Source organism: Spermophilus citellus, assembly GCF_964194105.1.
Source record: "Spermophilus citellus genome assembly, chromosome: 14".
Classification (NCBI taxonomy): domain Eukaryota; kingdom Metazoa; phylum Chordata; class Mammalia; order Rodentia; family Sciuridae; genus Spermophilus; species Spermophilus citellus.
In genome coordinates, this window is record NC_138194.1 from 73,859,800 (window position 1) to 73,886,833 (window position 27,034).

Here is a 27,034-nt window from a genome sequence, read left to right on the forward strand (position 1 = left end):
CTCCAGTTTTCCTCCCTTGGTAGCTTACATTTTAGGTGTTGAATCTACAACAACTTGTCTAAGTTGATGGAAATTTACACATATATTTTTCTTCTAACATTTTTATAATTTTAGCTTTTACATTAAAATTTGTGATCTGTTCTAAGTTTGTTTTGTACATGGTGAGGTAGGCTTCCAAATTATTATTATTTTTTTGTTTGTGGATATTCAGTTGTTTCAGTACTATTTGCTGAAAAGACTATTCCTGGCACACTTCTTGAAAATCAGTTGACCTCTAATGTCTGAGTTTGCTTCTGGACTCTCAATTATATTTCATTGACCTTTATATTTCTCCTTATGTCAGTACCACACTGCTTTTGTTACTGTACCTCTGTGCATAAGCCATCAATTGCTGCAGTTGGACAAGGAGTGCTGTTGGGCCAGGAGTTTGCCATGCGGACTTCCTTGTATTTCCATATATACTTAAGGATAAGCTTTTCCATTTCTCTAAAAGAAATGCAAAAGGAAGTTAAAAGTTTTACAGAAATTTAATTGAATTTGTAGATAAATTTGGGAGAAAAGCCATTATTTCTTGGTACTTCATATAGTAAACACTGAACTGTAAAAACTCTTTGATGCTTGGAAATGTTGACATAAACCAGTTGCTTGTGCCATCACCAAGAGTGATTAGACCATGAGACTAATTCAGACATCATGATATAGTCATTTGCCTATCATGATGATAGAATATTATAAATCTTTAGTAAGTACAACTGTATTTATATTTTATGAGTGTAAATTTAATATCAGGCATCTGTGCTTAATTTTCTTATTGGGAAATATCTCTGAGCTGTAAAGCATGACTTAAAATATTTAGTTTTATAATCAACATAGAAGTACAAATATAACTCATGAATATTTTTGTTGTTTCCAGATGAGATTTTAATCATGTATTTCTAAGGCCACAAGATCTCTAAGGCATATTATTTAATGAATCAAAACAGTGTGGAAGAAATTATTATTATAAGGAAAGAACTTTACAGTCTAGATATGTTCTCCTCACTGACTAAAATAAGAAAACTGGACATGAGGCTATATAAAATGTGAAACTAGCATAAACTAATAAATATAGATGGAGGGAACAAAAGCCAGGAAGTGCTTGAAATATGATGAAGTATTTCATTCATGATGCCACAAACTGGATGAGCTAGTTGAAGTTTATTGTTCCATCAACTCTGCAAAGTACTCAGAAGAAGTCATTATAGAACAACCTCTCACATCTACTGATCTGGCTTTAAAAATTGGTCAAACATGGTCAGAGTTTATTGTATAAAGTCTCAAATGTCTTAGAGTTTCAAACAAATGTTCTTTTTTTTGGGGGGGGGCGGGTACCAAGGACTGAACTCAGGGGACTCGACCACTAAGCCATATCCCACGCCCTATTTTGTATTTTTATTTAGAGACAGGTTCTCACTGAGTTGCTTAGTGCCTTGCTTTTGCTGAGGCTTTCTTCTAACTTGTGTTTCTCCTGCCTCAGCTTCCTGAGCCACTGGGATTACAGGTGTGTGCCATCACGTCTGGCTCAAACATAAATATTCTTGAAGTTAAATATTTTCACTGAAGGTATGAAGGAAAAGAAAGTAAAAGGATTAGAAGTATTAAATTTCAATTGGAAAGGTACTTAATCATCTTTTTCTTATGTTGAATTATAAACAGAATTCTGTATTGTCTGACTTTAAGCATCATCAGAAGAAATATTATTTTAATCACTTAAATTATAATATCTAAAAACGAATAACTAATTTGATGTTTATAGGTTTAGGACAATAATTTCTGAGCTCTTCAGTGGAAATCTCAGAGCATTCATTGCAAGTTCAGGTATATATACCTGAAATAATTTATAAGTATCATGCATGAGCTTTCATTCACCTTCATGATTTATAACCCATTATTCTTTAAAACATGATTTTTAGTTTTTGATATCTTTAGAAAGTTTTCCTTTTTTGGGGGTGGGGTGGGTATCTGTTTGCCTGTTTTCACATTGTTTATCTTTCTCTTTGACACTTAGAATCTGGTCTCAGTCTAATTAGTATGTAGGGCTGTGATTATTCTCTCCCTTCAAGTTGCTTGCATCCAAGGATGGAATTCATTTATACACATTACTTAAATGAATAAAAATTATTTCGATTCTACTTTATTCTAAAGGTTCCTTCTCTAAGTCATGAAGGGAGATTTGTATTTCATAGTTCATATTTCCTTTAACAATAAAGTTATATTTTTATGTTTCTACATTAAGAAACTCATTTGAAATATTGCTCTTTGTGAGCTATTTACTCTTTGAATGTATTCAACTATAGTTATACCTATAGGTTATAAAACTATAGTTATATCTATAGGTATAAAACTATAGGTATACTGCTAATTTGATATACATATGGTCAGTTGATCCTGTTGGCCTCTTGCAGTACCTAGGACTAAAGTTCATTCTGCCTCAGGGCTTATATGTAATATTCTTTCTTCCTTCTGGTAAAAACACACTTCTTTCTCTGTTAAGTGTAATATTTAGTATATCATAAATTTATTAGCAAAACCCTAAGGAAGTACTACTGCTTTTCCTGTTTTACAGAAAAAACAAAAACAAAAACAAAAACAAAACAAAGAGCTTAGATTTTGAAGGAATATATGAAACAAATTGCTTATAACAAAGTCTGAAATACAGTAAGCACTACACATATTATACATAAATATAAATCAAGTGGTATATATAAATGCATATCAATATTAGTTCTTTCTTATGATCTGATATGTAAATCATATCTTTTGTACTTGTATATTTCTTTACCTAAAGTCAGTTTACAAAACACAAGTTTCTTAGCTGATGAAAGATGCTTATAAAACTATAGCCAAAGGCTCTTCTGTAGACATGCCTTAAAATCATCTTTCAAAAAATTTAACTGTTTGCTCTGAATCCTTTTAACTGTAGCCCTAATTTTCATGCCTTGGTGGTTAGCAGCTGTCGACTGACAGGTTATGATTTGAGCAGCTGTCAGGGGAAAAAAAGGAAAGCTGATTTAAATAGATCGTAATAATGACCTGCCACCCCAAGTCACCAGGAAGCACTTAAATTATCTTTGTTGTTTCACTTGAGAAATCAAAGGTTTATTCAGTAGCTATGCTTTAGAAGTCTAAGCTGTTGAACAACCTACTTTGATTTTTGATACAACTTTTAAAAATCCTTCAAAATCCATAAATGCTTTAGGAAAGTTTATATTTTTCCCTTTTATAGTATTTACTTAAGGATCACTTCCTGAGATGATCCTTCCCTGTTACCATATCTTAAATATCAGCTCCCATAACCCCTGTCCCTTGCTTCACTTTTATTTTTATTCACAGCATTTATAATTTCTTGATTTTATATATTCTTTGATTATTCTGAGTTCTTTTTCCTTCACTAGGACATAAATCGTGTAGTGGCAACAGCTTTCTCCCTATTTCCTTCTGTGTTCCTGGCACGTGGAACAATGCTGCTCATATGCTAAGCATTTGAAGATGTGTTGAATGAATGAGTGAATGAATGAAGAATATAAACCCCACAGGTAACCCAAAAGGAAATAAAAACTTATGTTTATACTACCTACTACAACCTAATATAATGTTAGAGTCATGCTTTTTCTCTTTAAGCCTCTGTATTATTTAGCATTTACTGATATTTGCAAAGCAGTTATAGCAAATCTTACTGTAATCTCAAGGCTATATTAGGCAAACTCACATTATTCATAATGCAGAAATCAGCCAATATAAGCACAGTGTATGAAGATATTCAATGATAAACCTAAGCTTAGACATTGAAAGGATTTCAGTTACTGTTACTAAAAGTTCTATTTTACATATTTAATTTTAAAAGGAATGTTATGGTTTAGATGTGAGATGTCCCTCAATGCGAGAAATTTAGAGATGAAATGATAAGGTTATGAGTGTTTTACCTGATCAGTGCGTTAATCCCCTGATAGGGATTAACTGACTGGTAACTGTAGACAGGTAGGGTGTGGCTGGAGGGGGTGGGTTCCTGGGGGCTTGTCTTTAGGGTATATATTTTGTCCTTGTCCTATGGAGTCTCATTCTTTGCTTCCTAATCCTATGTTCTCAGCTGCTTTTCTCCACCATGCTCTCCCACTATGATATTCTGGCTCACTTTGAGCCCTGTGGAATGGAACTGGCCTTCTGTGGACTGAGACCTCTGAAACCATGAGCCCCCAACTGAACTTTTCCTCTTCTAATTGTTCTTGTCAGATCTGTTAGTCACAGAAGCAAAAAATATGACTTAAAGAAGGGGGAAGGAGAAGGACATTCCAATGTTTTTACTACATCACTTCTGTATATAACAATCTCCTTCATAATCACCACTGTTACTTAAATCGATCTCTTGGGAGTAAGGCCACTATTTTATAAGTATGTGGCCAAATCTGTCTGCAACAACACAGATGCCCCAAATATGTCACATAAATTGAGACTAATGAACCTTAAATGAGAATGAGAAAGAAGACATTTAAAATAGAACATCCTTTTAGAAATAGCCACATATTGATTTCCTCACTTATTCAATCAAGTCATCTCCCTGTTTACATATCTGCTAACAAATAAGGTTAACAGGCAACTAAGTGTGCTAGAATATATCTCAGGGGAACAGAGATAAATAAAATCCTGTCACTTCTCTAGAGGAAATTCAGTCTATAGTGGGGAAGAGAGGAGCCTTGGAGTGTGTGTGTGCCCTCTGCTGCCCTTAGATGTGCATGTTCAGTATTTTTTTTTCATTTACTCATATGAGCTCTGTATCCTCTGAAAGCCTGTCCTTCCATCCATCTGATCACTAAATAAACTCTCTCTCCTAGTTCTCAAAGCAGCTGAAGACCATAAGTTAGCTACTCATAAATACCAGAATTTCCCATTTCTGTACCAACACCTTTTTCTTGTCTGCATTCAAGAACCCCTCCTTTGCTCAAGCCTCAGGAAAAAAAAAAAAATGTTCTCTCCACTTAGTGAACCAGGCTCATTCATCTGTATCTTTGATATGATCTCTTATCTCTAAGGATTTTCTTGCTTCTTCTGTAGTTTTTATATATTTCTGTGTTTCCATTTCTGCTGGCTCTTTCTTATCCCCCTCTCCCCTGCTTCCAGGTTTTTCCATGGTCATCCGTGTGCTGCATTTAACGGCACCAATTCAACTCCCCAGAGCCACTTGTGAGCATCTCTTCTAACTTTGCTTTCATTAATGTCACATAGTTCATTGAAATGACCCCACTGCATGGGGGGCTGATTGACATATAGGAAATGAGCAAATGCTGCCCATCAGATACCCCTTCCTCTCTCCCCCGTGGCTGGTATGCATTTAAGGCAAACTGCTGCTATGGTTCCTCACCTTCTCCTAAAACCGAGCTCTTGGAAACAGCAACTTACTTTAAACCTGTAAGTTTGTTCACTTTACATCAAATCTCCAAAAGCAGATATCTCTTACGTCTCTGAGAAATGCTATAATAAGGAGGAAATGCTCCCAAGAGCTCAGTGCTGTTGAGCTCTTGCTTTCTGGAAACCTCGTATATGACTCCATGACACAGTTCTTCCTGGTTCATTTCCATTTCCCTGATCATTTTCTTTCTCTGCTCCCCTACTGTATCATCTTTCTTTGTCTCTAATATGGAAGCACCCATGATTCTGGACACAGCCCTCTTCTACCCAGTAATTTGGCTAACTCATCAATGCCCATTGCATTGAATTATTCCCTTAATCTCTTCCAAAATTGAAGTGCCAGGCCAAACTATGAACTTGAGTTTCAGATTGGAATGGGCACTTGCCCTCTTAATATACCCACCTTGTTATGTCACAGGCACCTGAAACTCAACACGTTGAATGCTTAATTCATTTTGTTCCCTGGGAAAGGTTACTCTACCTTGAATATTTCTCAACCAAAGCAATGACCTCAACACCTACCAACCCAGCAAAGTGAAAAACCTGGGAGTACATTAGATTCCTTGTTTTTGTCCACTCTGCAACCCCAGTCCATTGCTGAGTATCTTTCTGTCTCTGTTCCTCCATCACTCCATCTTCACACTGGGTACCTTCTTTTAGCTCCATATCATTTCTTTCATAGATTGTTATTTGTCTTCCTGCTTCTGTTAGACTCCACAACAGCTCTCACCAGTGCTGCTAGAATGATATTTTAAACATTTAAATCAGATAAAGATTTTTTCTTAAAGTCTTGCCAAGGCTCTTCACAGCTGCTGGCATAATTTCATTATCATTTAATAGTCTTCTCTTTGAAAATAACAGAAGATACTACCCCCACCTTCACCCACTGCATATTGCTTAAGCAATGTGGAACCAATGGTGACTGAGGATTTCAGGGAATGGACCTGGGTTGAAAATGTCATGATGCCTAGATATATTTCAGTTTTGCTTTCTATTGTGTTGGCTCCAGTCTCAGAGTAAATGTGACAGCAAAATGCTGGCTGCCATACATAGCAGTTATGTCATTTCTTAACTTTAACTTACATCCAGAAAGAAAATAAGGAACTCCAAATTTCCCATCAGGAGGGTCATAATTATTTTGAGTGTAATTGCGCCGTGTTTCTGCTTCTGAGCCAGTCAACATTGCTGATAAATTGTCAATGTTGGCCTGCATTTGGACCACACCAGAGTTAGGAAAAATGGATTCCCAAATAGAGATTCAAATATAGTTTGATTCAGGAAATAACCAACGTCAGAATTACAAAGTAAAACTTTGGGCTTTCCTCTATTTTCTTACCTAATAAATTCCCAAGAATGTTTGTAAGGCAGCTGATTCATAGTTCAGAGACTAGCCTATGTTGTATAAAGTGGTTGGTGTTCCATTTCCAAAGAACAGGAGGTTTCTGGAGATTGCTTGCAGACCCCACTTCTCACAGCAGCAGGCAACTTTCAAAGTGCAAGTTGATGTCACAAGTGACTCAAGATCCCTGGTTATCAGGAGGTGGGTAGCTCAAGGGGAGTGGGGACGGGAGAGGGGAAATGAGCTGTATTTTTTGTTTTGAGACTGTCTCACTAAGTTGCCAGGGCTGGCCTCAAACTTTGATCCTCCTGAGTCACTGGGGTTACAGGCATGTGGCACCATACCTGGCTCAAGTGTCATATTTTGAATAAACATTTTCCTGAAATCACCCTTCATGTGAGGAAACAGCTACTTCTCATTTTGTGCCTCAACTCTACTTATAAGAACTTTTGTCAAAGTTTCTATAACACATTACTATATTCCTATATTTATGTTTGTATAATTCTATCGTGCTGCTAGATCCTTGATAGCAGGGAGCACACTTGATTAATTCTTATGTCCCTAACACAATTCCTGACACATAGCAGGTGCTCAATAAACATTAGATGAATGAATAAGTAATATAAGAAATGTGCAGAAACTATAAAAGGGACTTTGGTTAGAGCTAGGAGAGATAATTTGGGTAATATTTCTTACTCTAAGAATCTACAGTGTAGACCATTAAACACACATATTTGCCAATGTCTTGGCTTGGCACAGAATCACGAGCCACCACATAGCTTTGTAGATTCAAACAGCAATTCTTTATTCCCGAACTCACACCGGCCTCCACACACGCTCTGGGGCAATCCCAGTTCTCCTCCGCCCAATTCACCTACTACACGAGGCTTTTTTCCAATCTCCCATTTGAATCTCACGAGAACTCAATGGGAACAAGCAGCAGGAACACCCTAATCCCGGCAGCAATAATCTTCAACCTCCAACTTCCCTAAAACCCCTATTGTCTTAAGCCGGGAACGCCTTAAAACCAAATTGTCTTAAATCTGGATACTTCCTAAAACCTGGATCCACCCTGGTCATTGAGCAGGGTCACCTTTCTCAAACACACATGCAAGGTCACAGCAAATTTCCAAGGCAAGTCCATTTAACATGGGGTACGCTGGCAAGGAAATATCGATGTGTCATTCCTACTTGGCAATGGCCCTCAGCATCTGCCCCCTTCTGTTTAATTAAGCAACAAGCAATGTGGCTTAAGGACCATGCCTGGTAGGTTGTCCAATTCAACATATGGTTCTTACCCGTCATGGGAGAATTGACATTTAGGCGTCAGCTTCCTGTCTTAGGTTGAATCCACTGCAATCAGATCAACCCGTCACTGACTACTGGTCCAGCATTCAGCCATGCTTGTGGATAGGCCTATGCACCAGTGGGGGGGTGAGGTTCTTGCCTCACCTCTGTTGGCCCCCAAATTTAGCCTTGGTGCCAGTGGGGGGGTGAGGTTCTTTGCCTCACCTCTGTTGGCCCCCAAATTTTAGACCATCACTAGTAGAAGGGAGGAGGATACAGAAATGCCACGACACCAAGCCAATTGACGGCTCCTTTGGAAAAATTGCGTCACTGGTGACACCATCAGCAAAGATATGCCAGCATTACCACAATTAACATGGGGTGCGCTGGCAAGGAAATTGCATCACTGGTGACACCATCAGCAAAGATATGCCAGCAGTACCACAATTCGCTGCACCAGACGATAGTTCACAATGCATGCAACTGATATATAGTCCAGGCAAGTTCTGCAAGCAGTTCAAATTGGAGGAGTCTATCAATATGTCCATTTCTTCCCAAAGTAAATCGAGTCCTTGATTGAGCATAACTTGTTGAGTTATATTCATTGATGCATCAGTTTATGCAGTTTACTGTGATAACTATCATAGAAGCTGTAGTTTGGTTTTATCTCAGTCTTCACCGGCACTGGGATGGAGTTGGGAATTCTGGCAATGATGCTAAAGAGACATTATCCTGAACAGAATTATTAAATATAATGAAAAGGAAAGGTGAAAGTAAACAAACAGATCTGTTAACCTCCTTAAAAACAATCCTTAACAGCTGTTTACCTAATTTAAATTAGTAAGCAAACAGATCTGTTAACCACCTTTAAAAGCAATCATTAACAGCTGTTCACCTAATTTAAATTAAACCATATAAATCATGTGAATAAAAAAAAAATTCGGATGCATTTTTTCATGAGCGCTCCTCATATATGAAATATGGTCATACACACATACAGACATACAACACAAAACAGTGCACACATAACATACAACACATAAGACAATAAAGGCCTTGTAGTTTTACCTAGGTGAAATCTCCATTGCAATGTTTAAAATAAAACTAAAATAAAACTAAAATAAAAATAAAACACAGTCAAAAAATAAAACTGATCAGAAAAACATTAATCTAGGTTTGTATGAGCTCAAAAATAAAATAGAACTTTATGATGTGGGAAAAATGCAATAATAAAATAGATATTGAAAAAAACACCTTGGTTAATCACTGTCGCAGATGTAAGAATAGCCAAGCTGGAGCTCTGGATATCAGCTGTTATGGATTTGAGTCAAATTATCTTCTTTTTGGTCTGTAGAAATTGCTTTAGTTAATCTCTCTGGAATCCAAATCAGCTGCTGTTCTCCCTGTGGAAACAAACACAAATGGAACCCCGACTCCAGACAATAACTGGATCAGTAACTTTCCATTGTCCTGTTAGAATATCTTTCCAAAGTACCTTAGGCTTATGTACATTTTTCGGATACATATGTCTTTCCGCAGCACTAAGTCCTGATGAATCCAAATTTAAAAAGTTTAGAGTAAAAAGGGTTATTTTATCTTTGGGGGATATATACCCCTATAAGATCCTTTTAAATTTAAGTCATTCAAAAGCATTCTGCCTTAGTTTTTAGAATTACTTTAGTCCTTTTAATTTTTTGATGTGGTTTTAAACCATAGTTGTCTTAGCCTCTTGCATTTTCTGTCTGAAATACCTTTACTTGACATTTTCAACCATTTTCTATCTTATTTCTATCTTCTAGTTTTCTTCTAAGGTTTTTATATTTACCCTTAGTTGCTTTTTTCTCTCCTAGTTTTCTTTTGTTTCCTATTTTGTGGGTTTAAAAGTCTTGTCTTTCTACATCTTTTTTATCTTCCTATATCTTTTTTATCTTTCTACATCTTCTTTTTTTTTTACCCTTCTGTACTTCTGTTTTTACAGTTTTCCACTTCAAATTTTTAATCTTCTTTATCTAAATATCTTTTATCTTATTATCTTCCCATTTTCATGTTTTTTTTTTCCATCCATCATGAAGGCATCTTAACCACCTTCAATTTAACCTTTTAAAGCCGTTTGCAACTTATTTAGACATTTTACAACTTTTTACTTTACCACACAAAGATTATCTCATCTCCCTCTTTTTGGTTTAATAAGTACATTTTAATAGTTTGATGACTAAAGCAATCTTTTTTCCGCCATGAAGGTATCTCGACCACCTTCAATTTAACCTTTTAAAGCCTCCCAATTATCATCTATACTGTACTTTTAAATGTACTTTTTCACCACCTACAGCTTCACTCTTTTAAACGAGGCTTCGATTCTGTTTAAATCGCTTTAATGTTAGTTTACATGGCTGCCCTTCAACCAAAGGCCTTTTTTTTTACTCCATTAAGAAGCTTTGTCTCAATCTGCTATGTACAAATATCTTTTTCTTCTTTCTTCCTTTCTCAAGCTTTTAAATTAAGTCTAGCTTTCTCAAAATCTTTTTAAATGGCATTTTACAACTTTTTACTTTACCACACAGAGATTATCTCATCTAGAAACATTTCTTTCTTTTTTTAACCTTTTATATTAAAATATATTTCCACATCTTGAATCCTTTTATATCTTTTTTAACCATTAACCCTTTTTATAAATTCACATTCTGAAACAACCCTTATAAAATTTTTGAATTTAGACAAATTACTCCACTTTAATAAGATGAAATACTTCCATGTTTTCTATGGTACTATTATACTGTAATTGAAACCCAACTGAAACTTCTTATACTCTTTGTATATAAATTACACCTGATAGAATCTTAAGACTTAGTAACCTTGTTTCAGCAAAGACACAGACCAAAGCAATATTAAACTTTTTTCTATTTACCAATTTATGAAAACACACATAATGTTTAAATATATTATTACCTTATGGAACTTAGTAAGTAAAGAGTACTTGATTTCATATTTAGTGGTTGATATTTTAACACTTTAGCTTTGTAAATTAATTAGATGTCTGTAACCAAGATCTTAGACAAATGTAGTAAACAAAACTGGCCATCTCTTTCTTGTTGAAGAAAAATCCTTCTACAGGATACCATGATGGTCCCATTGATATACTTAATAACTCGTCTCTAAAAAGCCATGGGCTACATTTTTGTATTGTATCAACATATGCCCTAGCTGCTCTTGGTCTCACTGGGGTGCCTCCTTCCTCTAACAATTTCTCTTCCTCAGAGGCAAACAAATTCAAACCTTGAGCCAACCATTTTTCCCAGTTTGCCTGAGAAATTTCTAGGGACAGGCAGCTTGAAACAAAAACGAAATAAATCAAAACAAGAACACATTGTTTTTTAAAATGGTCACCCATTCTCTCGCCTTCCCTCAGGGGCGAGCAATTTCACTTACCTCCAAGTTTCAGACGCTCCCTGTACGGACCACCAAATGCCAATGTCTTGGCTTGGCACAGAATCACGAGCCACCACACAGCTTTGTAGATTCAAACAGCAATTCTTTATTCCCGAACTCACACCGGCCTCCACACATGCTCTGGGGCAATCCCAGCTCTCCTCTGCCCAATTCACCTACTCCACGAGGCTTTTTTCCAATATCCCATTTGAATCTCACAAGAACTCAACGGGAACAAGCAGCAGGAACACTCTAATCCCGGCAGCAATAATCTTCAACCTCCAATTTCCCTAAAACCCCTATTGTCTTAAACCGGGAACGCCTTAAAACCAAATTGTCTTAAATCCGGATACTTCCTAAAACCTGGATCCACCCTGGTCATTGAGCAGGGTCACCTTTCTCAAACACACATGCAAGGTCACAGCAAATTTCCAAGGCAAGTCCATCTAACATGGGGTATGCTAGCAAGGAAATATCGATGCATCATTCCTACTTGGCAATGGCCCTCAGCACATATTCTTGTAATATGAATAACTGTCACTATCTGAACTCTTGATACACAAATACTTGCTATAACATTTTGCAATAATGTTATGTGTACAAGAATAAAATGTTTAAATTATAGGTGAGTCCATGTAGGATGATGTAGAATGTCTGCTTATAGTATTCCAACAGGGTCTTCTCAGGAGCATAAACACCTGTGAAGAAAGTTGGTGAGCACAAGGACCAAAAAGTTTCATTCATAAAAAGAAGCACTGGTGACTAAAGTCTGTTGAGAAATATAGACACATAAAAGACCTGTCCCACCCATATTCACAATGCTTTATATGTTTATAATGTTTATAACCTAAAGAAGAATCTCAAGCAGTAGATAGAGAATATTTGAAACCATGCACATAGTACTGAAAGCCCCATACATCTTTGAAGATCTGAAGAAGGAGATGAAAGAGTTTGACCATTTGGTAAAGGAGCTGAGTTTCATCTTCAAGTCTGGGATGCTACAGAAAGTTTAAACACTATGCAAGAGACCATCATTTGAAGTTCACAGATGAAGGAGCTTCTTGATAATGAGGTTGCAGAAGTTTTTCCCAGTAAATTTAAAAAACAAACAAACAAACAAAAAACACAAAATATTGACAAACTTAATAAATGGATTTTAACTACCAATTTTTCTTGATGAATTTTGACCTTCTATAAATGAATGTGAACTCATCAGAAGATAAGAACAAATAGCCAGGGACGTTAAGCACCCAAAGACAGGCTGATATAATGTTGAAGTGTTAAATTGTAAGGGGATGTTGAACCAGAACCTGTGTACTTGTGTAACTCTGAAAATGGCAGGGTCCTTAAGAAACGTGGAAGAGTGGATTGCCTGGCATGGGGTTGTTGAAACATAGAGCTTTCCTAAAAAAAAAAGCATTCAGTCAGTATTCAAGGGGTTATAGTTTGTTAGGAGTATGAAGTTTTAGAACATAAAAAATTGGGACTGGGATTTAGGTATATTTTATTTAAAAAAATAAAGGGCCAATGAAAAGTTGCTGTGAAGAAACCCAGTTTGAATGACAAGCTAAGAAAATTCTTTCTTTTTTCACTTCAGCATGAATGTATGAACGATTCCCAGTTCTTTTTGCCAGAGGCGACATCATCTCTTCAAGGAGGAGCTGGGTACCTTCGCCAAAGCTGGCTTGCTGAAACATCAGTGGAGCTCTCTGATGTTGGAGGCACTTTCTGTTTAGCTTCAAAAGGTGGCAGCTCCTTAGTTTTTCATTTTAATCAAGCATATCTGGCAGAATGAAAGCCAAAGCCTGTTAGAGAAAAGTCAGTTCCTCTCCAGGCTCAGTGAAAGAGCCTTCTTAAGAGAAGTGAATTGATTTTGATCATGTTGCATATTTTCAAATAATACCCTAAAGAAGAAAGCATTTGCCTAAGCAGAATGGTGTGCAAATATTGTTCTTGAAATTTCTGTCTGTGAACAATTCCTCACTCCTGGATTGCAATATTCCCTAAAGAGGTAGGCATTGTCTGAGCCTGGGCTGACTAGTTGTTATCATTAAGGAAGCTCTTATCCTCTAAGATTTTGTCTCTTGGAAGAAGACTGTTTTTCTTCTGTTGTTGGAGTCTGAGTCTTTCATTTAGATGTCTTCATTGTCAAACAGAAGAAAAATCAATAATCTGCATGAACATGATAATGTAGCAATTCAACTAAAATCAATTTAGCAGATCAAGTCGTTCTTTTTTGTTGTTGTTTATTCTTGATAATAAACAATACTAGATAGGATAGCAAGTAGAATAAAAAAGCAAAGCTATAATTATTGCTCTTGAGAAACTAGTAGGACCCAGATCAAATAAATGATTCAATAACTATTGAATTTCATTTGTTTTGGCACATCTTCTAAAAGATCTAAAATAATCATACTTTATATAAATATTGCCATATCTTCTCTTATCTGTTCTTTTGTTATAACAAGAGGATATTCTTCCAACCCCATAGCCAGAAACTTAGAATTCCATATTTCTTAAAATAGATAAATATTTCTTACATAGTTAAATAATATCATAAAGTGCTATTAACGCACAGTGCTCACCTTTCACAAACAGGCCAACCTTAACATGAGGGAAATCTGATAAGTACTGCAGTAGAAATGTATGTGACATGAAGCGAATTTAATTATTCCGAGCTTTAAATCGTGGCGCTTAATGATATTTGAGCTGGTCTTTGCAAGACTGATAGTTTTTCTGATCAAGAAGGAAGAGGACATTTCTGGAAGTGGGAACATAATGATCAATCTGTTTATTGTGAAACATATGGACATGGGAAGTGTTTAATTTATTCAAAGAGAAACCAGCACGTGTTGCCAGGGCTTGGGGAGGAGAAGGGGTGGAGGAAGTTCAGGAAGAAGATTGACAAGGCAACCCAGGCTGTGCTGTGAAGGACATTGAAGCAGTGTTTGGGAAAAACAAAATTCAAAACACAGCTATTTATATACAGAATTATATTCCTAAACGCAGTGTGTTCACAGGATGGTTTCCCTCTCTTCTCCCAAGTTAATTCTGAACACTAAAATACTTATGTTCTGAGAACACAGAAAGATTCATTTAACATGCCTAAGTATTTTTTTTTCACTTGAAACATTTATTTTTTAAAAAAATTCCAATCTGCTGCTTTGTTTCTTTCTGTTTTTAATTAAACTGATTTTTGGCAGTCATTTTTGCTGGGTGATCCACATGGGATTGAACCTTTTGTGACTCATCACAATTTGTAAGTTCTAAAAACATTAGGCAGTTTAGATGGATCATATTTTTTTTAAATGCTTATTTATTTAGTGCTACCTTGCATGTAATAATGTAATAGCAGACACCTGAAAAATGTGAGTTTTGAACTGAGAATTCAGCTTCGTTTTTGATTGGCTCCAGAGTACAGAGTGCTGTGCGCTACGCTTTTTCTGCTTGGTGGGGATGGATTCACTGAATAGAAATAATCTAACATGGGTGAACACAAGCCAGAAAATAGAGGACAGGCCATATTGAAGAGGATCCCATGTGTGATATTTAGATAGGGAGTGTTCAGAGGTTTTCTAAATAAGAAATTTGCATGTATAAGTGCTTTGCCTTGATAAAATTAATTTTTAATGTAGTTTGGAGGATTAGAGAAAAGTTGGGAGTCTTGTGCAATCATTTCCAGCCAGCAATGAGCAGCTGTGCAGCAGAGAGCACAGTGCTCGGGAAGTTCAAGCATTCACCAGACAACGCCATGTTCCCCATCCAGTGTTAAGGATTTTAAGTTGCCAAGAACTCTTTAATTATTTTTTAATGAAAAACTATTTTTTCAACTAGGAAGTTGGCCTGTTTTTATGATTTTTATATATGGTTCAAACGCTTTTAAAAATGTGGGGTACAAAAGCTCATTCAGAATAAAGATAGGTAAGGACTTGAACTTGAGTGATAGAAATAGAAAGAAGCAGTGACTTTAAGACATATGATTGAACAGCAAACAAAACAAAAACAAGATATGGTAACTGTTGAATATTTAATTAGAAATAATTACTCTGAAAGTCAGGGGGGAAAAAGATCAAATCCACAGATAAAAATTCGAGAATTATCTACTGAGAAAGTTTCATTAGAAGGAACTTACAAGAGTAGCCAAATATAGGAAAATGGTGACAGATCAATGAAGAGCTGGGAGAGCTGGGAGAGTCTGGGTGTTTCAATATCCTGGGAACGAGGGAGAGCTCTAGGACAAATGGGCAGAATGCAGTCTGATGGACAGCTCTGGCCTTGGTGGTTAGATATTGACCAGTTGACTGGTAATGAGAATAGTGAGTCAGAAATTAGAGAACAGAATTGGAAAGTGAGAAGGAGACAGCAATGGATTTTATCTTTTGTGGAGTTTGTCAAGGAGGAGAAGTGGGAAAAAAAGGAATAGATTGAAGTCATAGCAAACAGAGGTTGTAAAGAATCAAAGATACAAAGGGGGAAGATACAGTAGGAGGCAGGCATGAAAGATATAGGCAAAAGAGAAGCTTATGATTACATGAAAGTTTAGGAGGAGATGAGATCCATGCATAGGTAGGGAAATTGTCTTTGTAGTTCATGCAAGAATAAGTCAAAATGTCTCAGAAAATTGTAATGATAATGGAGTGGATTTAATTATTCTGAAGACAATAATCCAAAACTTCAGTTTTAGGGTAGTATTTATTTGCAATGATATTTATTTAAAAATGAGTATAGGGTTATTCCTGCTTATTTATTTGGCTAGGATAAATACTTCCTGTAATTTGAACATGGAGGATATTTTCTGAAGTGCATATTTAGGATAATCACAAACATAACCAGGTCTCTATGATAAACGCTTTAGACCAATTACTGACATGCTCAATTGAATTCTAATACCTCCCATGAAATGACTTTAGTGCAAGTGAAATGACAGCTGCACTGCAGTGAGAGGACACATAAAGCTTTGCATTAGCTTGTCTCCAAGGTTACCATCTGTGCTGATCTGAAGTGGCAGTGTGTGGGCTTTCTCAACCTGTGCCAAGACCATATTTTAGGGTAGGTATCAGTAGGGTCTAAGAACAGCTTGGAAGGTATTTGAGTCTTTATTTGGGTGACATCATGCTGATCCTCATCACTCAATTGTTCTAGAGAGATGAATTTCCATATCATTCCTGCTCAAAATTTTGTGTGATCATTGCAGTAATAGCTAGGATGTCAGGATTGACCCCCACATTGCATATATAAACAATGAAATATGAATTTACTCATCCTACCACTAGACTATATTCTGGATAAAATTGAGAGGCAGGCAGATTTGGGGAATGGACTTCTGCTCTGGAGCTTTCATAACTAATATAAAATTTTCAAGCAAATATAAAAATTAGCTTAAAAGTAGACATGTTTTAGAAGCATCAAAACTTTAAATATGGCAAAAATTAAGGAAATAGTATTTTATAGTTAAAAACGAAAAGAGACCTTTTCTTTTAGTTTAGCATTCTATGGAATTTTGCATTTCACGAGTAGAATTTGTATTACAGGATAAGGATTTTTTTTTAATGAATGAAAAAAATTGATATCACCTGCCACATAGTAAGATTAAAGAAATGATAATGGCAATGGTCATGATGCCAGAAATTCCTCAGAAGTACAGAAGTTTATTCATATTTTATCAATGTTTATTGAACATCTTTTTTTGGCTCAGGCATGGTGCTATGCCTTAGGTTTGCAAGTTTCTTAAGATCCGCTGTCTGTCCTCAAAGAATTTATAATCTAGAGGGAATACAGACCAGCATGAAGGAATTAGACCAGCCTTTCTAATGGTTTTCATGAATTGTGAAAAAGTTGTTATCAAAGAACTTGGGAGACTGTGCTTGATGGGGGATTTGGAAAGTTTTGGAGAAAGGCTATCCGTGTCCAGAAGCCAGCCAAGCAGAGGAGAAGGAAGGAGATGCATGTACAAAGGGTGGATCACAGAAAGGCCACCTGCTACATGATTGAAGGTTACATGCCTTGGACTTTGCTTTGATCCTTGAAAAATTTCAAAAGTAAGATGAGAGGTGAAAGAAAACATTGAGTCCCTGAGAATAATCTGAACTTGATTGTGTAGGCTGGGCTTAGGAAAGAACATGATAACCAAAAAGTTGAATCTGAACAGGGAATTTAGGTTAAGGAATATCCATCCATAGGGTTAGTTCATGGAGGAACCAGGAAGCAAGGAAAAGCCTTTTCATTTAATATGATAATAAAAAGCATCTACCCTATAAAATTCAAAAATGTTCTAATATTTGCTTGATAATTCGTTTTGCTAACATATATATTGAACCTTTATCATAAAAGTATTTTTTCCTTACCTAATACATTTTATTGCTCACATTATGCCCATCATCTCTTATGGTGCCCTGGATGGAGTTTATATATATTTCCTTATCAGCCACATAATACATCAGCTAAAACAAATCTAGTGGAGCATTGATCAAACCCAGTTTGAAATTATGCTGTCATGGGTTTTTTAAAATTTTTTTTAGTTGGACACAATACCTTTATTTTATTTGTTTTTATGTGATGCTATGGATCTTACCCAGCACCTTGCATATGCTAGGCTCTACTGCTGAGCCAGAACCCCAGCCCTGTCATGTTTTTGTATACCCTTTGAATCCAAACTACCTTTCTTTAAGCAAAGCAAAGTTATATATATATATATATATATATATATATATATATAGAGAGAGAGAGAGAGAGAGAGAGAGAGAGAGAGAGAGAGAGGAGAGAGAGAGAGCGAGAGAGCTATGGTCAAAATCTTTGGACATTTTGATTTTTTTTAAATTTATTTATTTATTTTAGGTAGGTATATATGACAGCAGAATGCATTTGATTCATTGTACACAATTGCAGCACAACTTTACATTTCTATGGTTGTACATGATGTAATGTCACACCATGTGGGCAGTCATACTTGTACCTAGGGTAATGATATCCATCTCATTCTACCATCTCTCCTGCCCCCATGCACCTTCCCTCCTCTTCCTCCCTTTTGCCCAAAGTTCCTCCATTTTCCCCATGCCCTGGCCCCTGCCCCCTTTATGGATCAGCATCCATTTATCAGAGAGAACATTCTGACTTTGGTTTGGATTTTTGGGATTGGCTTACTTGGCTTACCATGGTATTCTCCAACTCCATACAGTTACCTGCAAATGCCATAATTTTGATTTTTATTCCAAGTAAATTTTTATAGGTTTATTATCTTAAATATAGGATATGCAAAACCTGTTTATTATGTAATAGTTTATTTAAACCAATATTCATGGAATTTTAAGATTTTTTTAATGTTACAAACTCCTTCATGGGACTAGATTATGAAAATGCTTCTTTTGCTGAAATAAAATCACTTTAGCAAAGTTATTTTAGACATTGTGTTACCAAATGCAAAGTAATTACAACTACATGAACTTAATACAGTAGTCTTTTCACTGGATTTGAAGCCTAAAGTCTTATTCCTGAATAAAATGATTAAAATAACTATTTTGATGAAGTGTCATCCCTGTAATCTTTTGTTGTGTTCAAGGCTATTCACAATTTTAATGCATATACTAAATGGAGAGGAGTCTTGCATTAAATTTGCATACTATTTTCTTTAACTTTGTGGTAAAATAGTGACCTAAAGAGTACAATTATTTCGATTTATAATTTACAATGCTGGCTGAGGATTCAGGAGGAAGTCAACTCATTCCATGTATTTTGAAAAGTTTCCTCCAACCTGAAAATAAGCTGCTTTTCTCTTGTGGCAAAGGGGCAGATGGTGGTTCATAAGAGTGTTAGAATTTTGGCTGAAAGCTATAAATTCATACTCAAGTGTGGAAACTCATGTCAGAGATTTGTATAAGGATTATGAATCACCAAAATGAACAGAAAATTTAAATTTGTCTGAAGATCCTAAAGATATTTTCTTTGAAAAATTGTAATGAATCATTTAAATGTCATTTAAAGGAATAACAAGCCCACTACTGAGGGCTTTGAAAAACATCACATCATAAAAATATAAATGTAACAGGCACCCAAGGTTTACTGTGAAGAACAACACAAAAACGATTCTGGGATTCAGTTTTTTTATGTGTTATTTGTACATTCTGTAGAATAAAACAAATCTGCAAGTGTGGCCTTCAATTTTATACTCTCTCATTCCAAAAAAAAGACTTAGAGTGGATTTTATATATATTTGTATAAACAGTATATATTTGCATGCATGTGTGCATCTGTTTATCAAAACAACAGGTTAAAAATTAAAGTTGGCAAGAAAAGGGGGAAAAGGTTTTAAACAGTGAGAGGTTTATGCCGAGGTCTTGCATAGTTTTTAATGAAATGTCACAAATTTGCTTCAGAGTTGTTCATAAGTTAAAGCAAGGAAAGAAGAATAGAATGTTGCATTAAAACCCTAGAATAAAAGTAAATGAGAAATTCAGAATAACAGTTTTTTCTAAGTATTGAAATCTAACAAAATCTTTTCCTCATATTGGAATTTTATGTTCATGTAGGAAACAATTTTTCTCTTGGTGGATATTGCAACAAACCTAATAGCAGATTTCATAGACTTTGTTTTGGTTATTTATTATTTTCTTTAATGATTTGTCTAGATGCAAACTCTTGGGAAAACTCCAAAGTTTAATTCAGTAAAAGAAATTGGATTAGATATTAAAATAATGACAATCAGATACAGAGTTCTCTAAAGTTAGAATTAAGTATATCCAGGAGAATGAGTTCCATACATATTTTTCTTAGATAAAAATATGGCAATACAGAATGTGAAAGACTGAACAGAACTATTCTGGTGATAGAATTTGGAGTTTCCGTGTTCACAGTATATAATTCTATAAGCTTTAACAGTTGGCCAAGGAAAGGGTAGAACTGAAAGGCTCTTTTGGAATGTAAGCAGATGATTTAGGACACGGGCTTTCATTGCTGCTTATCCCACTGCCTCTCAAAATCACCCTGGTAGTAAGGGTCTGGCAAAATTAGAATCTGTTAGAATTAGAGCTTAAATGTGCATGCATTTAAACATGCACACAACAATTTTCATAGAGTATTTCATTTTTAAATAATGCTTCTATGTTTAGACCATGAGTTTTAATGTGTAAATACTGTATTCTATTAATCTTTGTATCTGTACTCAGTTTGAGTGTGGTAAATAAAAAATAGGAGGACACAATAAATATTTTGTGGACTATGATCCAAGTAAGCTGAAGTTTGATAAAATTAATAAATCAAATATGTAAAATTTTCAACAAATAGTGGGCTTATTCCACCTCCCCTCTGTCCCTTGTCTACCTGTTTGCAGTAGACACAAAATCATAACCCTTTGCAGGTTAAGGTCATTGAGTTTCAAACATGTAGCAGATACTGCTGGTTTTCTCCAAGTTTCTACTCCCCACCTTCCTAACTGTTTGTCAACCCCTTAGTTGTAGTTGGGCATATAGATGCCTAAAATAATAGCTTCCTTTGAGGAAGATGGACAAGTGAGTAAGCTCTGCCCAGTAAAATGTGAGCAGCAATGTCATGTGAAAATTTTAGGACATGTCCTTCTTCTTTTTTTTTTTCTTCCTCTTTATTTGCTGTCTGGAATGCAGATATATTCTCTGGGGCTCAGCAGCCTCTGAGACCATGAAGAAGCACATGTTGACAATGGGGAAATGACAAGAAAGAAGGAGCCACATCCTTCGTGTTCTTAGAGTGGTTGTATCCTCCTTGAACTTGAGATTTATTTGTATAGAGATAAATAAAGTGCCTTTTTCTAAGCCATTTTGATTTGGGATTATTTTTGAAACTTGTAACAAAGCTTTATTAGTAGTGATTTGGGACATCCTCCTGGAGAGATTCTTCCCAATTCCCTATGACTTCATGGAAGCCCCTCTTCTATGCTCCCATATGCCTGCTCTGTGCCTTTTTGAGAGCACTTTCTCTATTTTGTTAAAATATTTACATGGCTCATTCTTTGAGAGCGGGGCCATTATCCTTTTCATGTTTCATGGATCTTTATGTTCAAGCTGTACCTGTGATAGCATTAGTGCACATAGTACATGCTCTGTAAACGTTTCTTGAATTGAAGGACAAGAACTCATTCAAATGCTACTATAATACTGAATTCTTTATACCTTAAGAAAAATTGGTTGAAATCTATAGGACTCTGTATACAGTAGATGCTCAGTAAATGTGTATGGAAATGAGAGTTATGTGAGTACACTCTGGCTTTCCTTCTCTGTACTACTGAATATAAATTCCTATTCACTTAGATTTATTTGTAGCTAATGATATTTTTGTTGTTGTTAAAGTCTAAGATGTGATCCTAACTCATGCCAAGGATTTATTTTTTAGTATATTCTATGGATTAATTGGAATCCTTGTTCTGATACTTTTATCACAAATATGTAATTTATCACAAATATATAATAAATATGAAAAATACTTAGCATAATCTTAAGGAGAAAAAAATTGTTGTCTCCAAAAACACGTTACTGTTTCCCTGTATTCTCTTCTTCAAGGAATGAACATTTTAACAACCGTTCAATTGGTTTTAAAGGTAAGGCATTCATCTCATCATATGGCTGCTTTAATTTTATCTTTGGTTTATGAAATGTCTTGTATTTCAAGAAAAAAAAATTATGTTTGATTTCATGTGCCTTATATCAACTGGCTGAAATACATCTGTAGAAATCATACAGAACAGATACAGGAGACATCACGGTCTTCCTTTCCTTTTTAGGTCCTCTCAAACTGTGAGTAGGTGGTTTGTGCATCCTTCAGTAGCAAAGCGAAAAGGTGCCAGCGGTCTTCTGACGTGGACCTGCTGATTCCCTATTCTGAAATCAAGAGGCGACTCCTCTGCAAATTGCTGCAATGTCTGTATCTAATCTATCATGGTGAGTGAATTACTTTCTAAACTTAAATGCTAATAAATGTCTATTGCAAGCAACATTTTTTGAGGGAGTTGTACAGTTTGAACTTGGGAAGAAAGAGAAGGTCAAAAATTTGGTTTCTAGAGTTTTTGTCTTATTTCAGGGTGAGGAGAGCAACCCAAAATTAAAAGTTTGACAGTGTCAGTGCAGTGACTTGGGGCTCTGGAAAAGGTTTAGACCTCTTGTGGAATCCCAGTGACATCCAGTAACTTTCTTCCATCTTTACCAAGGTGGGGCAGGGGAAGAATACAATATCCCTTAGTGTTCTCTAGCTATGGCATATTTTTTGATGTAGAACTAGCAAGTTTTAAATATGGCTGTCAGAGTAGCATTAATATTTGCTCATCAGTGCCTTTTTCTTTAGATTTCACATTTCAACAAATCTACCCAAGTTAAACTGAATGGAACTCAAACATGGGAGAGAAAATTCCATTATAGATACAACTCTCTAAAGAGCTGGCATGCTCAATAATCTTTGACTTTTAGTTCATGTTTAAAAGCTGTTTGTAATATTAAAAAAGAAATATAAAGATGCTTTTCTGGAAAATCATCAGTTTTTCTCTGGCAATGAAGAGCAACACAGGCAGGGATGAATTTAAAGATATTTTATTGAACTTTGGTTTTTATATAAACAGCTGAATCAGTTATATCTATATAAATTTACAGTATCCAATACATGAATATAAGAGAAATCTGTTAATCTTTTCCATTTCCTTAAGAGTCCATTTCATTTTGTGCTAGAATATGGATAGAATCAGATTAGAGAGTTGTTTCCTGATTCAACCTAGCTCCATAAATTTATTTTTTGTTAGATAAGCAGTTTCTTTGGGGCAAAGCATATAATTATTTGTTTAAATTTAGAATAGTATTTCTGAAGGACCTAATTGTTATGGACTCCCTAGAATGTTTCTCTGCCTCCTCGGGCTTGGGTGCTGAAGAAGTCAGTTAAAAATAAATAAATAAACAAACAATCAAATAAATAAATAAAAGAATCAAGAGAGTTAAAATATAGTCTATAAAATTGAAAAAAAGATATTTAAATTGTGATTATTACTGTACAATTTTTATATTATTAAAATAAAATTATTAATTTTTTAAAAACTTTATTTCTCTAGAACTTTTAAGCAATTTCAAATCCATTTATTTGACGGTGGTATACGCCTGGCAAACATGCATGGGAGGTGATTCCTCAAAAACCAGATGGTATGCCAAATAAATAAAAGGAAAGGAGAAAGAAAGGGGGGAAAGGCAGAGAAGGGGAAGGAGGGGAAGAGTAGAAAGAAGAAGAGGAGATTAAAACAGAGGATTGGCTGGGTGTGGTTTCGCATGCCTTTGATCCCATCCGCTCAGAAGGCTGAAGCAGGAGCATCACAAGTTCAAAGCTAGCTTTAGCAATTGAGTGAGGCCCCAAGCCACTTAGTGATACACTGTCTCTAAATAAAATACAAAAAAAAACTGAACTGGGGATGTGGCTCAGTGGTTAATCGCCCCTGTACAATTGCTTATCTAACTAAAAATAAATCGTTAATCATCCAGTACAAAACAACAAACCCTGAACAAACAAACAAACAAACAAACCCCCCAGAGGATTGTCACATCTCAAGGTAGGGTGCAGTATGGCCAGGTTTATAGTTAGGACGAGTTGCTTGTGTACCTCTATTAGTAACTGCTTTATGTTATGTGGTTTGATTTAGAGCCTTTCAAAGCACAGAGACCTCCACAGTTTCCCTCAGTTTCCGTGTCCTGTTTCCTGACCAATTGCCTAGCACTGCTCCTAGAATTAGAGGTTCTGTAAATGCATGCTGTAGAAATGAGTGAATTCAAGATGCAAAGCAGGTAAATCAATGGTAAATACAGGTTATTGTTCTAAATGAAGTGATGTGGGTATCTTGTAGAGTGTGTATGTTTGAAATTTGTAAGAATTCTTTCCCTATCTCAGGTTTCAATGTTACAGAAACAGTGCTTGGATGTCCCTCAACAGTATCCATGGCTGTGCTGGGGGTCTGTTGTTCTACCAGTGCGGCCCACCATGCTGTAGGGTTTGACACTCCCTTCCCCCTCTCTGCCCTTCAGCTGCCCCTGTGCTGGTACAGGAGAACAGAAAGTAAACCTAATATACAAAACACTGTTTTGTGTCACTTACACTTAGTTTAGGAATCATTAACCTTCATTTTTCCACTTTAACCTTCGTAACTCTTTCCTATATCCTAACATTTTTCTAGTCTACATTTTGAGAAGCCTGGTCTTATAAATATTTGAATAGAGATTCTCATTAACCCATCAATTCTCTAGGGGAATAATTCATAAAGTTACATTAGTTGAATGAGATTATTATAGTCCATAATCTGGCTCAGTTTTGAAAATCCGGAAACTAAAACATGAAAATATTGACTGATATTGGAAAATAAATTGTGTTGAAATTGTATCCACAGAGTATTCATTTAAAGTGAGATATATACCTTAAGCACAGGGATGCTTGATTTGTCCTGACTAGTCCATTCTCTAACTGTTCTGGAAAAATGTGTGGGGATTTAACCAGCAGTTTGGTGGATGAAGATCATATAATCACAGCAAGGAGAGTACTGTGCTTCCCACGAATTGTTGAGAGGAACCCAGATGGGGCACACCTGTCAGTAAAGCATGTCTGAAGTTATTGTCAACCTGTCAGCAATTATCTCTGTGATCCTTCTAAATTCTACTTTTTTAAGACTCCCCTCTGCTTGGCTTTCTTGTTTATGTAGTACATAGCTACCTTTAATCAAAACATACTTCCATCTGTGGACATTTTGGTCTTCTCACCATGACATTGTATATAGTTTCCAACCAAATCCATGTGTGGATTTTAATTTAATTCTGAGACATAATGGGTGTGGATATATGGTATGCTAAGTATCATCCCAATATGTAACCTAGGGATTTAGAAAATATGGTTTAAATTCTTACATTCATGTATACAACTATCCATGTATACAGCCAATTGAATTTTAAGTTCTCCTGGCTTAAAAATACCCAACATAGGAAAATTATCTTTTTATATATTAAAAAAACTTGTTGCTCCAGTAGTTATATGTATGACACTTGAAGAAATATGTAAAATAATTTACCTTTTTATGAAGAATCTCAAAACATACAATCCAGAATACTTCCAAGTTTCTAGGAAACCAGTCTCAGTCAGAAAAGGAGAGTTGTAGGAATTTATTATAAAAGTTACATGGAGATATAAACAGATAGATATTCCATGTATCATCCTGTTTAGTAAGTAATTACCAGAGGAAGACAATGGTTGTGTTGATTCTGGTTGAGATAGAAACAAAAATGTGCAGGATCTATTATAGACATACACAAACAGATGCTAGGTCCCAGGCTATGATTTGAGAGAAAGAATTATCTCCAGTAGCAGAGATAATTGACAGGAGATATAAGAAGCCACAAAGTGAAAAAGGATATTGTAACTGTAAAATGAAAAAGGAAATGATATAATAGCAAGGGGAGCTTCAAAGAACTTCCTTCCCAATTATCATCAATCCCCCCTTTTCATGCTTTTATAATATTTATATAAAATATATGCATATGTATATTTTTAAATGTATGACTTTTGTAACCTGTAAACTAAGCAAATATTATCATTACATAGCCTTTACCATATATCAGGCTATCTTCTAGACATTCTATAAATATTAACCCACGTAACACTGATAGCAATTTCCTTGAGAAGAATGTAGTTTTGTTATTTACATAATAATAAAAGCAAGGCATAGAACACCAAGTAACCTTCTTGATATGATGAAGATACTATGTAGAAGGTTTGTAAAGGAATGAAGGCAACCTGGCTCAAATCAGTGCCCCTCACTACTAAATTTACTTCCCACATAGAAATGTCCTTGCTCTGTGTCTTAGTTCCCATTTCCAAACAGAATGTCTGAATTTCCTCCAATATGGATGTTCTGTGGCTTCTCTTGGAAGGAAGTATCTGGACCTGGGAACACTAGTGGACACTAGACAGTATTGGGCTTGGGCAGTGGGGAAACAGGTGATGAGTTCTCTAATTCCTGGAGTAGAGAAGCTAAGGAGGTTGATTTTTACCAGAAACTTAGTGGATGTTACAAAATTATATAAAGTGAGTTCTCTAAACTAAAAAGTGAAAGTCTTAGTATAACTATAAAATATAAGACTTAGTTCCACTTGTTGCTTTATGTTCTAGAAATTGTTAGATTTTCATCTTGATACAAAGGAAGCATAGCAAAGAGGTATGAGCACTTTGCCGTAATGCGACATCAATATCTATTCAATTGCCCATCTCATAGTAACTCTCCACTACTAAGTCAAGTGCTTTCTGTTCCCACAGGAGCTGCAACACTCTCAACATCCACTTACATATGTTGACCGGTATTTGGAGAGAGTTCCTAGTAATGGCTTATTTGTTTTTGCCAAATTACAGCTTTTTGACCTCAAATTGTTTTGCACTTTAATGCCTGCCCACAAACATTTCTGTCTCAAAGTATCTTAAACACGGTCTGACATTTGTTAGAGATGGAAGTAATTCAACTAGAGCCAAGAATGAGAGAAATAGGTCACTGAAAAAAGTAAAAAACTAAGTAGCCAG

At 35.6% G+C, this 27,034-nt stretch overlaps 1 long non-coding RNA gene across 1 annotated transcript in view; it reads left to right on the forward strand.

The window, feature by feature from the left end:
* LOC308633790 overlaps window positions 1-27,034 on the forward strand; it is a 219,903-nt gene that overhangs the window by 74,959 nt on the left and 117,910 nt on the right. Inside the window, exon 2 of the long non-coding RNA XR_014018865.1 lies at window positions 22,239-22,395. This is a non-coding gene — a long non-coding RNA (uncharacterized lncRNA). The remainder of the gene's footprint in view (window positions 1-22,238; window positions 22,396-27,034) is intronic.